Source organism: Oncorhynchus clarkii, chromosome 6 (genome assembly GCF_045791955.1).
Source record: "Oncorhynchus clarkii lewisi isolate Uvic-CL-2024 chromosome 6, UVic_Ocla_1.0, whole genome shotgun sequence".
NCBI classification, from domain to species: Eukaryota; Metazoa; Chordata; class Actinopteri; order Salmoniformes; family Salmonidae; genus Oncorhynchus; species Oncorhynchus clarkii.
The window spans coordinates 4,067,681-4,082,409 of record NC_092152.1 but is presented as its reverse complement, the minus strand read 5'-3'; the positions used below and the strand labels follow the sequence as shown (position 1 = coordinate 4,082,409).

Here is a 14,729-nt window from a genome sequence, read left to right as displayed (position 1 = left end):
AGGCAGACTGGTAAACATGCACCTCAAGCTCTCCAGGACTGAGGTTGAAGACCCTTGGCTGCTCCAATAAGCTGAGGCAGACTGGTAAACATGCACCTCAAGCTCTCCAGGACTGAGGTTGAAGACCCCTGGCTGCTCCAATAAGCTGAGGCAGACTGGTAAACATGCACCTCAAGCTCTCCAGGACTGAAGTTGAAGACCCCTGGCTGCTCCAATAAGCTGAGGCAGACTGGTAAACATGCACCTCAAGCTCTCCAGGACTGAGGTTGAAGACCCCTGGCTGCTCCAATAAGCTGAGGCAGACTGGCAAACATGCACCTCAAGCTCTCCAGGACTGAGGTTGAAGACCCCTGGCTGCTCCAATAAGCTGAGGCAGACTGGCAAACATGCACCTCAAGCTCTCCAGGACTGAGGTTGAAGACCCCTGGCTGCTCCAATAAGCTGAGGCAGACTGGCAAACATGCACCTCAAGCTCTCCAGGACTGAGGTTGAAGACCCCTGGCTGCTCCAATAAGCTGAGGCAGACTGGTAAGTTTCCTGTTCAAACATTCTACCATGCAATTAGTTCAGACAGTGCAAAATTCCATGTTCCATTCCCCTTATGATAGGTTATCTGTAGGCTAGATCTGGGTCAAGGTGCCCTGGACCAGAGCTTGCCTATCTTCAGATTGTCATAGCAACTAAATACAAAGAAAGAAAAGGTCCACGCTGTGATGTATTTTTTGTTGCATTGACAACTTAAACATATTGTTCATTTTTGTAATACTTCCTACACATGGCTTTGGCAACCATGGCAACCATCAATTCAAGCCAATAAAGTTTATATGCTGAATACGGTATTTTAATGCAACATAATACCATAGTGCTGACCAGGTGCTGAGTACTGACACTGGACCAGGACTTACCATGTGCTGAGTGCCTAAGCTAGACCAGGCATTACCATGTGCTGAGTGCCTAAGCTAGACCAGGCATTACCATGTGCTGAGTGCCTAAGCTAGACCAGGCATTACCATGTGCTGAGTGCCTAAGCTAGACCAGGCATTACCATGTAATGAGTGCTGAAGCTAGACCAGGCATTACCATGTGCTGAGTACTGAAGCTAGACCAGGCATTACCATGTGCTGAGTGCTGAAGCTAGACCAGGCATTACCATGTGCTGAGTACTGAAGCTAGACCAGGCATTACCATGTGCTGAGTGCTGAAGCTAGACCAGGCATTACCATGTGCTGAGTGCTGAAGCTAGACCAGGCATTACCATGTGCTGAGTGCCTAAACTAGACCAGGCATTACCATGTGCTGAGTGCTGAAGCTAGACCAGGCATTACCATGTGCTGAGTGCCTAAGCTAGACCAGGCATTACCATGTGCTGAGTGCCTAAGCTAGACCAGGCATTACCATGTGCTGAGTGCCTAAGCTAGACCAGGCATTACCATGTGCTGAGTGCCTAAGCTAGACCAGGCATTACCATGTGCTGAGTGCCTAAGCTAGACCAGGCATTACCATGTGCTGAGTGCCTAAGCTAGACCAGGCATTACCATGTGCTGAGTGCTGAAGCTAGACCAGGCATTACCATGTGCTGAGTGCTGAAGCTAGACCAGGCATTATCATGTGCTGAGTACTGAAGCTAGACCAGGCATTACCATGTGCTGAGTACTGAAGCTAGACCAGGCATTACCATGTGCTGAGTACTGAAGCTAGACCAGGCATTACCATGTGCTGAGTACTGAAGCTAGACCAGGCATTACCATGTAATGAGTACTGAAGCTAGACCAGGCATTACCATGTGCTGCGTACTGAAGCTAGACCAGGCATTACCATGTAATGAGTACTGAAGCTAGACCAGGCATTACCATGTGCTGAGTACTGAAGCTAGACCAGGCATTCTAGCAAAATGCCTGCACACTGTACATCGATTTTTCTATTGTGACTGTATGTTTGTTTATCCCATGTGTAACTCTGTGTTGTTGTTTTTGTCGAACTGCTTTGCTTTATCTTGGCCAGGTCGCAGTTGTAAATGAGAACTTGTTCTCAACTGGCCTACCTGGTTAAATAAAGGTGTTCTCAACTAGCCTACCTGGTTAAATAAAGGTGTTCTCAACTAGCCTACCTGGTTAAATAAAGGTGTTCTCAACTAGCCTACCTGGTTAAATAAAGGTGTTCTCAACTAGCCTACCTGGTTAAATAAAGGTGAAATAAAATAAAAAAATTAAATAGCGCACAGAATTAAAAAGGTATTGTCTGATATTATTCATCCAAATCAGACAAGTGTTTTACATGGACGATACATTGGAGATAATATAAGACAACTACTGGAAACAATGGAACACTATGAAAAATCTGGGAAACCAGGCCTGGTTTTCATAGCATACTTTGAAAAGGCTTTTGTAAAGTACGACCAGAATATATATATAAATATTTATATATTTATATATAAATAATATATAATATAAATAATATATATATATAAATGCCTGGAATATTTCAATTTTGGAGAATCTCTTATAAAATTGGTTGTAGTTATGTATAGTAACCCTTTGTGTAAAATAGTAAATAAAGGCTACTTTTCCGAAAGTATTAAACTGTCAAGAGGCGTAAAACAAGGTTGTCCACTATCGGCATATCTATTTATTATGGCCATCGAAATGTTATCTATTAAAATCAGATCCAACAATAATATCAAGGGGTTAGAAATCCACGTCTTAAAAACAAAGGTGTCATTGTGCATTGATTGATTCATGTTTTATAAACTAGTAATAATAATAATAATATTAAATAAATAATAAAAAATAACAATAGTAATAATAATAATAATAGTAATAATAATAATAGTAATAATAATAATAAATAATAAAAATAACAATAGTAATAACAATAATAATAATAATAATAAAAAATAAAATAAATAATAATAATAATAATATTAATAATAATAATAATAATGATAATAACAATAATAATATTAATAATGACAATAACCATAATAATATTAATAATGATAGTAATAATACTACTAATAATATTAATAATAATAACAATAATAATAATAATAATAAAAATAACAATAATAATATTAATAATAATAATAATAACAATAATAATATTAATAATGATAGTAATAATACTACTAATAATATTAATAATAATATTAATAATAATAATAATAATAATGATAATAACAATAATAATATTAATAATGATAGTAATAATACTACTAATAATATTAATAATAATAACAATAATAATAATAATAATAATAATAACAATAATAATATTAATAATAATAATAACAATAATAATAATATTAATAATAATAATAATAACAATAATAATAATCTAGACACTTTTTCTAAAGTCATATCCCAGTTTACCCTGATTAACTCTTTAGTCAGATCCCAGTTTACACTGATTAACTCTTTAGTCAGATCCCAGTTTACCCTGATTAACTCTTTAGTCATATCCCAGTTTACCCTGATTAACTCTTTAGTCAGATCCCAGTTTACCCTGATTAACTCTTTAGTCAGATCCCAGTTTACCCTGATTAACTCTTTAGTCATATCCCATTTTACCCTGATTAACTCTTTAGTCAGATCCCAGTTTACCCTGATTAACTCTTTAGTCATATCCCAGTTTACCTATTGTCTTATGGTCTTGCCTACACCTAGCGACCTGTTTTTAAAAAAATTATATGAGCAAATAATATTCCATTTTATTGTGAACGACAAGACAGACTAAATTAAAGGGGCGTATTTATATAATGAATATGAATCCAGAGGGCAGAAATTATTAAATATTAAAGCATTAGACCTCTCACTAAATTAATCAGTCACACAAAAGTTATACTTAAATCCGAACTGGTTCTCTAGCAGATTCGTAAAAATGTCTCATTCCATGTTCAAGAACGGCTTTTTCCCCTTTATTCACATTACAACCTCTCACTTTTGGTTATTTGAAAATGAAATAATCTCTAAAATATCGCTGGAGAGGGTAGTGTGTACGGCCCAGTATATACAGTGCCTTGCGAAAGTATTCGGCTCCCTTGAACTTTGCGAGCTTTTGCCACATTTCAGGCTTCAAACATAAAGATATAAAACTGTATTTTTTTGTGAAGAATCAATAACAAGTGGGACACAATCATGAAGTGGAACAACATTTATTGGATATTTCAAACTTTTTTAACAAATCAAAAACGGAAAAATTGGGCGTGCAAAATTATTCAGCCCCCTTAAGTTAATACTTTGTAGCGCCACCTTTTGCTGCGATTACAGCTGTAAGTCGCTTGGGGTATGTCTCTATCAGTTTTGCACATCGAGAGACTGACATTTTTTCCCATTCCTCCTTGCAAAACAGCTCGAGCTCAGTGAGGTTGGATGGAGAGCATTTGTGAACAGCAGTTTTCAGTTCTTTCCACAGATTCTCGATTGGATTCAGGTCTGGACTTTGACTTGGCCATTCTAACACCTGGATATGTTTATTTTTGAACCATTCCATTGTAGATTTTGCTTTATGTTTTGGATCATTGTCTTGTTGGAAGACAAATCTCCGTCCCAGTCTCAGGTCTTTTGCAGACTCCATCAGGTTTTCTTCCAGAATGGTCCTGTATTTGGCTCCATCCATCTTCCCATCAATTTTAACCATCTTCCCTGTCCCTGCTGAAGAAAAGCAGGCCCAAACCATGATGCTGCCACCACCATGTTTGACAGTGGGGATGGTGTGTTCAGCTGTGTTGCTTTTACGCCAAACATAACATTTTGCATTGTTGCCAAAAAGTTCAATTTTGGTTTAATCTGACCAGAGCACCTTCTTCCACATGTTTGGTGTGTCTCCCAGGTGGCTTGTGGCAAACTTTAAACGACACTTTTTATGGATATCTTTAAGAAATGGCTTTCTTGCCACTCTTCCATAAAGGCCAGATTTGTGCAATATACGACTGATTGTTGTCCTATGGACAGAGTCTCCCACCTCAGCTGTAGATCTCTGCAGTTCATCCAGAGTTATCATGGGCCTCTTGGCTGCATCTCTGATCAGTCTTCTCCTTGTATGAGCTGAAAGTTTAGAGGGACGGCCAGGTCTTGGTAGATTTGCAGTAGTCTGATACTCCTTCCATTTCAATATTATTGCTTGCACAGTGCTCCTTGGGATGTTTAAAGCTTGGGAAATATTTTTGTATCCAAATCCGGCTTTAAACTTCTTCACAACAGTATCTCGGACCTGCCTGGTGTGTTCCTTGTTCTTCATGATGCTCTCTGCGCTTTTAACGGACCTCTGAGACTATCACAGTGCAGGTGCATTTATACGGAGACTTGATTATACACAGGTGGATTGTATTTATCATCATTAGTCATTTAGGTCAACATTGGATCATTCAGAGATCCTCACTTAACTTCTGGAGAGAGTTTGCTGCACTGAAAGTAAAGGGGCTGAATAATTTTGCACGCCCAATTTTTCAGTTTTTGATTTGTTAAAAAAGTTTGAAATATCCAATAAATGTCGTTCCACTTCATGATTGTGTCCCACTTGTTGTTGATTCTTCACAAAAAAATACAGTTTTATATCTTCATGTTTGAAGCCTGAAATGTGGCAAAAGGTCGCAAAGTTCAAGGGGGCCGAATACTTTCGCAAGGCACTGTATCACTGGGGCCAAGCTTCCTTCCTTCCACAACCTATATACTAGACGGTGTCAGAGGAAGGCCCAAAAAATTGACCAAGACTCCAATCATCCACTTTTCTCTCTTATACCACACAACAAGCGGTACCGGAGCGCCAAATCTAGGTCCAAAAGGCTGCTTGACAGCTTCTACCCCCCCTTTGTTTTTACACTGCTGCTACTCGCTGTTTATTATCTATGCATAGTCACTTTACTCCTACCTACATGTACAAATGACCTCGACTGACCTGTACCCCCGCACATTAACTCGGTACCGGTACCCCCTGTATATACAGTTCAAGTCAGAATTTACATACACCTTAGCCAAATACATTTAAACTCAGTTTTTCACAATTCCTGACATTTAATCCTGGTTAAAATTCCCTGCACTTTATTTTAAGAATGTGAAATGTCAGAATAATAGGAGAGAGAATTATTTATTTCAGCTTTTATTTCTTTCATTACATCCCCAGTGGGTCAGAAGTTTGCATACACTCAATTCGTATTTGGTAGCATTGCCTTTAAATTGTTTAACTTGGGTCAAATGTTTCGGGTAACCTTCCACAAGCTTCCCACAATACGTTGGGTGAATTTTGGCCCATTCCTCCTGACAGAGCTGGTGTAACTGAGTCAGGTTTGTAGGCCTCCTTGCTCGCACACACTTTTTCAGGTCTGCCCACAAATTTTCTATGGGATTGAGGTCAGGGCTTTGTGATGGCCACTCCAATACCTTGACTTTGTTGTCCTTAAGCCATTTTGCCACAACTTTGGAAGTTTGCTTGGGGTCATTGTCCATTTGGAAGACCCATTTGCGACTGCTTTAACTTCCTGACTGATGTCTTGAGATGTTGCTTCAATATATCCACACAGTTTTCCTACCTCATGATGCCATCTATTTTATATACCAGTCCCTACTGCAGCAAAGCACCCCCACAACATGATGCTGCCACCCCCATGCTTCACGGTTGGGATGGTGTTCATCGGCTTGCAAGCCTCCCCCTTTTTCCTCCAAACATGACGATGGTCATTATGGCCAAAAAGTTACATTTTTGTTTCATCAGACCAGAGGATATTTCTCCAAAAAGTACGATCTTTGTCCCCATGTGCAGTTGCAAAGCGTAGTCTGGCTTTTTTATGGCGGTTTTGGAGCAGTGGCTTCTTCCTTGCTGAGTGGCCTTTCAGGTTATGTCGATATAGGACTTGTTTTACTGTGGATATAGATACTTTTGTACCTGTTTCCTCAAGCATCTTCACAAGGTCCTTTGCTGTTCTTCTGGGATTGAATTGCACTTTTCGCACCAAAGTACGTTCATCTCTAGGAGACAGAATGCGTCTCCTTCCTGAGCGGTATGACAGCTGCGTGGTTTCATGGTGTTTATACTTGCGTACTATTGTTTGTACAGATGAACGTGGTACCTTCAGGCATTTGGAAATTGCTCTCAAGGATGAACCAGACTTGTGGAGGTCTACAATTTCTTTTCTGAGGACTTGGCTGATTTATTTTGATTTCCCCATGATGTCAAGCAAAGAGGCACTGAGTTTGAAGGTAGTTCTTGAAATACACCCACAGGTACACCTCCAATTGACTCAAATGATGTCAATTAGCCTATCAGAAGCTTCTAAAGCCATGGCATCATTTTCTGGAATTTTCCAAGCTGTTTAAAGGCACAGTCAATTTAGTGTATGTTAACTTCTGACCCACTGGAATTGTGATACAGTGAATTATAAGTGAAATAATCTGGCTGTAAACAATTGTTGGAAACATTACTTGTGTCATGCACAAAGTAGATGTCCTAACCGACTTGCCAAAACTATAGTTTGTTAACAAGAAATTTGTGGAGTGCTTGAAAAATGAGTTTTAATGACTCCAACCTAACACGGAACCCAAACCGGCTGCGCGCCTGCGCCATCGTGTATACATTTATTTTCACCCCCCCACACCAAACGCAATCACCGCACGCAGGTTAAAATATCAAAACAAACCGAACCAATGACAATTTGGGGACAGGTCGAAAAGCATGGTTAAGGGCTTGTAAGTAAGCATTTCACAGTCAGGTCTACCTACACCTGTTGTATTCGGGGTGTGTTGTGACACGAAGTTTGATTTGATTTGAAAATAGATGGGAGGAGGGGTTGAGGGTAGCTGAAGGATGGGACTGGATGGTGTTCAGAGATAGATGGGAGGAGGGGTTGAGGGTAGCTGAAGGATGGGACTGGGTGGTGTTCAGAGATAGATGGGAGGGGGGGTTGAGGGTAGCTGAAGGATGGGACTGGATGGTGTTCAGAGATAGATGGGAGGGGGGGTTGAGGGTAGCTGAAGGATGGGACTGGAAGGTCTTCAAAGATAGATGGGAGGGGGGGTTGAGGGTAGCTGAAGGATGGGAGTAAAAACAAACAAAATATAACTAATGTAAAACGTATATTGTGTCCGTAAAACGTATATTGTGTCCGTAAAACGTATATTGTAAACTGGAAGTAGAAAGCTAAGTGTTGTTGTTCATTAGTTTACTCCAATTAGGAAAGGGCCGGTAGGGTTTGTGGAAAATAATGAAGGAAAATATATTTTAAAAAGATGTGTGTGATACATACATATATATATATATATATATATATATATAGAAATATGTATTTTACATGTATATGTGTGTACGTATGTATGAATGTGTCATGTTTTGAAAAATATATGGAGGATTGGAAATGATGCAGACAATTACTGTGATGGAAGCTACAATCTATCTACAATTTTAAAGATGATCTACAGGAGATGTAAAACATACAGAAGCACCTGTTATATCGGATTTTTTTGCATCTTTAGAAACGACTTACCGTTTAGACGGGGTAGGCTACAATGTTTCTTCGTAAACCTATTCCTGCAGGAATTAAAGGTTTGGTGGTTGTATGTAAAATGTTCAAAGATAAGAAAATATTTTCGGTCTAAATCCCGAATGAAATGTCAGCTATAAAAACATCCAGGCTCCGGAAAATGGTCCCATATATGTCGCAATTAAAGTCGTATTCCTATACTTGCTATGTCGTGATCTTAAGTATTATCTTGTCGTTCCAGGTTTTGGAAAGGTACGTCTTGTTCTAACATAAAAAAAATGCCGATTTTACAACAACAGGATGGCGGTATTGAGATATCCGAGGCTGCCCTAAAGTAGGAACATCGAACAAGGTCTACTGTACACCACATTCTTCTTTTCCATTGGTTTATTTCTTAGAAGGCGGGACTACTGGTTACTGTGCATTGATGTTTGATTGGCTATGTGAGTTATCATTCTGCACACTGTTTTCTTTTTTCTTAAAAAAATATATATATATATTTATAGGTCAATATTCTCATCTACAATACATCATCGATTTATGAATATTTGGATAGGTCTTGAATAATTATAAAAAGTATGAAGAATATGAATATAATATGTTTACAGAACAGCTGATATTCAGCCAATGAAAACAAGCAGAATATACGTTTTTTGGGGGATGGACATTGGGACTGGACATTGGGACTGGACTGGACTCAAGTGTTATTGTTATGTGCACAAGTACAGTGAACTGCCTTTCTTGCATGCTCTCGTAACGGATGTGAAACGGCTAGCTTAGTTAGCGTGGCGCGCTAAATAGTATTTCAATCGGTGACGTCACTTGCTCTGAGACCTTGAAGTAATGGTTCCCCCTTTGCTCTGCAAAGGCCGCGGCTTTTGTGGAGCGATGGGTAACGATGCTTCGAGGGTGACTGGTTCGCGCCCGGCGAGGGGACGGTCTAAAGTTATACTGTTACTTACACTCGTTCTAACAATGCAGCATTCAATATCAGTAGTAGCTAGTATGCAAAAAAGTAACGTGGAACAAAAACACACGAGAAATAAGAAGAACACGAGACAAACATTAAACTGCATTATTGTGAGCTGTTTGACTTTCAAGCCTTTACCAAGGCCCCCTGTGATTCCCCCAGGGAAAACCCGTGTGGCGAGGCTCGGTGGAAGAGAGATGTGCTAGGAGTCTCCCTCCAGCCCTATAGCAGGCCCTAAATTATAGCTTAGTGCACTAACTCTGCCATGACTCCAAGGACAAAGCCTATGGGGAAATGAATGGAGTTTTTGTAGGGTTTTTGAGTTCAATGCTGAAACAAGGTCTGGGGTAAACACAGGTTTAGGATATCTTAAACATTTTGTTATTTTGAGATACTCTTCAGCTAATTTAACGTTTTGTGAATTTTGAAGCATTTATGTAATTAAAAAAAAAACATAAACACTTTTTTTATTTTTTTATTTTTTATTTCACCTTTATTTAACCAGGTAGGCTAGTTGAGAACACCTTTATTTAACCAGGTAGGCTAGTTGAGAACACCTTTATTTAACCAGGTAGGCTAGTTGAGAACACCTTTATTTAACCAGGTAGGCTAGTTGAGAACAAGTTCTCATTTACAACTGCGACCTGGCCAAGATAAAGTATAGCAGTGTGAACAGACAACACAGAGTTACACATGGAGTAAACAATTAACAAGTCAATAACACAGTAGAAAAAAAAGAGAGTCTATATACATTGTGTGCAAAAGGCATGAGGAGGTAGGCGAATAATTACAATTTTGCAGATTAACACTGGAGTGCTAAATGATCAGATGGCCATGTACAGGTAGAGAGAGCAGAAAAGTAAATAAATATAAACAGTACGGGGATGAGGTAGGTACATTGGGTGGGTTATTTACCGATAGACAATGTACAGCTGCAGCGATCGGTTAGCTGCTCAGATAGCAGATGTTTGAAGTTGGTGAGGGAGATAAAAGTCTCCAACTTCAGCGATTTTTGCAATTCGTTCGGTCTCATAATTCATAAAGGTCATGTTAACTGACTGAAGTTATCTGATATTTTCTCCATTCATTTCCCCCATAAGGATGGCTGAACGAACCAGAGATAACTAATTTCTGGGTTTTAGGACTACAAGCTGGCGAGCTCTGTAGATGCCGCGTTTAATAAGTACAAGTCGGAACTAGGAAACTGGGATATTTTCGACTTGGTAAACGGTTGTAGTTAATCACATGTCTCGTTCAACGAATTAGCGAGTTTCCTAATCCGACTAGTATGTGAACGCTGTACGGGTACCACAGTATGCCCCATAATACCCATAAAACCTAGCGGTCAAATACGGAAATGGTTCCAATTGTTTTTCTACCATTCATTTTTCCCATAGGGGATTTAAGAAACACTTCATATAGGCTGTGTTTCTTATAGGCTTACCCTGGCGTGACGTTTTGATGATCGTGTAAATTTCTCTCGGACAAGGTGACTTTTGTCAATTCCCCGCTCAAAACAATTTTTTTAAATGAAATGCTAATTAGCTGCTAATGTGGCTATCATGTAGAACTACAAATGCCTCAAGCTTCATAACGCTCACCAGGGTCATGATGATCTGTGACTGCCGAATCGAGGTGGAGGTAAGAATCTTTGCATTAACTACTTAATGTTCGCTACATTTAGTAATTAGTAAATTGGCAAAATTGGTACATTTGTTTAAATTTACACTTCTGGTGCCTCCTGAGTGGCGCAGGGGTCTAAGGCACTGCATTGCAGTGCTAGCTGTGCCACTAGAGATTCTGGGTTCAAGCCAAGGCTCTGTCGCAGCCGGCCGCGACCGGGAGGCCCATGGGGCAGCGCACAATTGGCCCAGCGTCGTCCGGGTTAGGGAGGGTTTGGCCGGCAGGGATGTCCTTGTCTCATCGCGCACTAGCGACTCCTGTGGCGGGCCGGGCGCAATGCATGCTGACACTGTAGCCAGGTGTACAGTGTTTCCTCCGATACATTGATGCTTCCGGGTTGGATGTGCTTTGTGTCAAGAAGCAGTGCGGCTTGGCTTGGTTGGGTTGTGTATCGGAGGACGCATGGCTCTCGACCTTCGCCTCTCCCGAGTCCGTACGCGAGTTGCAGCGATGAGACAAAACTATAACTACTACCAATTGGATACCATGAAAAAAATTATATACAATTCTGTGAACTATCTTGGCCAATTTTACACAATCCCTGTTATCTAGCTAACTAACTCATGGTTAGCTAGTTAGCAGCATTAGCATTAGCATGGCTAGACGCCGTCTGGTCATTTAAATGCATGAGAAATTCATAAAAACGAGTTTAGCTTTCATAAACCAACAGTCTAGCTAGCTAACTTAACTTGCTAGCTAACTTAACTAGCTAGCTAACTTAACTAGCTTGCTAACTTAACTAGCTTTCTAACTTAACTAGCTAGCTAACGTATATGGTGAAGCTAGGCGTTCTTGATAATATTTGTGTCTGAAGAGTGGGTGGTGTACTGTTTCAATGTGCTTGGTGTTGTGGTCACGACAGTCAGAGATATATAGTTAAGCAAACTTTACTAGGTTGTCAACCAGCACATTAATAAACTAAGTAATAACAGGGTTTCCGTTTCCTGTGTAACATCAATATCGCTACATCTACTACTTGACTTGTAGCTATCTGTATTATTTTTTATATTTAACAGTTAGCTAGCTAGACTGTTGCAAGCCAGTTTAAGAACAAATTCTTACTTACAATGAAGGCCTAGGAAAAGTGGGTTAACTGCCTAGAACGACAGATTTTTACATTGTAAGTTCGGGGATTCGATCTAGCAACCTTTCAGTTACTGGTCCAACGATCTAACCACTAAGGCTACCTGGATTTTTGAGATGCTTTAGAGATGGACTGATTAGCATCTCTTGAGTCAGCAGTATGCTTACTCTACTGCAGGAAGACATCGATCTGTTTGCCGTTACCCTCTGGACAACAGATCATTAGTATAGCTACTATAATGACAAAGTGAAAACATATATTTTTAGAAATTTTAGCAAAGTTATTGAAAATAAAATACATAAATGTTTGATTTTCATAAATATTCACACCCCTGAGTCAATACATGTTAGAAACAACTTTGGCAGCAATTAGAGCTGTAAGTCATTCTGGGTAAATCTGTAAGAAATTTGCACACCTTGATTGTACAATATTAGAAACGCTGTGTTTTGTGTAACTTAACTAGCTAACTAACTTAACTAGCTTGCTAACTTAACTAGCTTGCTAACTTTACTAGCTAACTAACTTAACTAGCTTGCTAACTTAACTAGCTTGCTAACTTAACTAGCTTGCTGACTTAACTAGCTTGCTAACTTAACTAGCTTGCTAACTTAACTAGCTTGCTAACTTAACTAGCTTGCTGACTTAACTAGCTTGCTAACTTAACTAGCTAACTAACTTAACTAGCTTGCTAACTTAACTAGCTTGCTAACTTAACTAGCTTGCTAACTTAACTAGCTAACTAACTTAACTAGCTTGCTAACTAAACTAGCTTGCTAACTTAACTAGCTAACTAACTTAACTAGCTTGCTAACTTAACTAGCTTGCTAACTTAACTAGGGTCACCCTGGAGTGACATTTCGATAACCATCCATCTCTGACAACTTTTATCAATACATTTGGATATATTTACACTCAGATTCGAAAAAAATGCCAATTAGCATCAGTGTAGACATCATGCAAAACTACAAATCCCTGCCAGCTACTACACCTCATCTCTAGCTGACACCTTTGCTAACAGGTATTGTATCAATTTAAAACTTGCAATAGACAGTTCGCAGAATTGTCCATTTAAAGAAATGTTGCCATTTTATTCATTACTACATTATTACATTACATTTAGCTAACATTATAACTTTAGTCCGTCCCCTCGCCGACACCCGGGCTCGAACCAGGGACCCTCTGCACACAACAACAACTGACAACCACGAAGCATCGTTACCCATCGCTCCACAAAAAAACGCAGCCCTTGCAGAGCAAAGGGGGAACCACTACTTCAAGGTCTCAGAGCGAGTGAAGTCACCGATTGAAACACTATTAGCGCGCACCACCGCTGACTAGCTAGCCATTTCACATCCGTTACAATTACATAGATAATCCAGAGCACAGGCAGCTGGTGGAACTTTAATTGGGGAGGATGGGTTTTATAGTAATGGTTGGAAAGAATAAATGGAATGGTTTGACTGTTTGATTCCATTCACTCCATTCCAGCCATTATTGTGAGCGGTCCTGCCCTCAGCAGCCCCCTGTGACCCAGAGATTAGTTTTTACCTTTGCCTCGATTTGGCAGTATCTTCCAGATCACCATGGCATTTGTAGTTCTTTATGATAGCCACATTAGCAGCTAATTAGCATACAAATACAGGAAAATATATTGATAAAAGTCTCCTTGTCTTAGAGAGATTTACACGGTTTACATCACACCAGGGTGAGCCTACACAAAACACAGCCATTATTGTATGAGTTTCTAAAGTCCCCTACAGGGGGAATAAACAATGGTGGAAAAACGATTGGAGCATTTCCCTGTTTGACCGCTAGATTATATATATTATATTATTGTACATTTAGTTATATATACAGTGCCTTGCGAAAGTTTTCGGCCCCCTTGAACTTTGCGACCTTTTGCCACATTTCAGGCTTCAAACATAAAGTTATAAAACTTTATTTTTTAGTGAAGAATCAACAACAAGTGGGACACAATCATGAAGTGGAACGACATTTATTGGATATTTCAAACTTTTTTAACAAATCAAAAACTGAAAAATTGGAATTGCAAAATTATTCAGCCCCTTTACTTTCAGTGCAGCAAACTCTCTCCAGAAGTTCAGTGAGGATCTCTGAATGATCCAATGTTGACCTAAATGACTAATGATGATAAATACAATCCACCTGTGTGTAATCAAGTCTCCGTATAAATGCACCTGCACTGTGATAGTCTCAGAGGTCCGTTAAAAGCGCAGAGAGCATTATGAAGAACAAGGAACACACCAGGCAGGTCCGAGATACTGTTGTGAAGAAGTTTAAAGCCGGATTTGGATACAAAAAGATTTCCCAAGCTTTAAACATCCCAAGGAGCACTGTGCAAGCGATAATATTGAAATGGAAAGAGTATCAGACCACTGCAAATCTACCAAGACCTGGCCGTCCCTCTAAACTTTCAGCTCATACAAGGAGAAGACTGATCAGAGATGCAGCCAAGAGGCCCATGATCACTCTGGATGAACTGCAGAGATCTACAGCTGAGGTGG

At 39.6% G+C, this 14,729-nt stretch overlaps 1 protein-coding gene across 1 annotated transcript in view; it reads right to left on the bottom strand.

Moving 5' to 3' along the window:
- Positions 1 to 8,851, bottom strand: part of LOC139410561 (uncharacterized) — a 28,611-nt gene extending 19,760 nt beyond the window's left edge. Inside the window, exon 1 of the mRNA XM_071155850.1 lies at positions 8,471 to 8,851. The gene's annotated coding sequence lies outside the window, so the exon portion shown is untranslated. The remainder of the gene's footprint in view (positions 1 to 8,470) is intronic.
- Positions 8,852 to 14,729: the final 5,878 nt, after the last annotated feature.